Here is a 376-nt window from a genome sequence, read left to right as displayed (position 1 = left end):
ACCGTGCTCAATATGTTTAATCTGGAATATTGTGTAAATCATCTTATTTCCTCGTTAAATTCGATTACCAATAACGTTGACAAAAAATTATCACGACTTTTCGATATCGCTTCTACTATCAAGGAACCTGCGAATATACTGAAAACAATGTATGATGATGAATCCTTCAACCACAATGATATAATTCAATGTGGATTAATCGCTTTGGTCTTTGGAGAGCGCTAACCTACGTATATTATTTTTATTATAATAAACAATTATATGTACAAATATAATTTTTAACCTAACCTTTCTTCCACAAATTAGATACTTAATGATAAACTATAAAAATTTATCCTTACGATTTAGGATTTATTTAAAGCATAAAAAACATTTT

This window comes from Trachymyrmex cornetzi, unplaced genomic scaffold (genome assembly GCF_001594075.2).
Source record: "Trachymyrmex cornetzi isolate Tcor2-1 unplaced genomic scaffold, Tcor1.1 scaffold664, whole genome shotgun sequence".
NCBI classification, from domain to species: Eukaryota; Metazoa; Arthropoda; class Insecta; order Hymenoptera; family Formicidae; genus Trachymyrmex; species Trachymyrmex cornetzi.
This window is presented reverse-complemented; position numbering follows the sequence as displayed.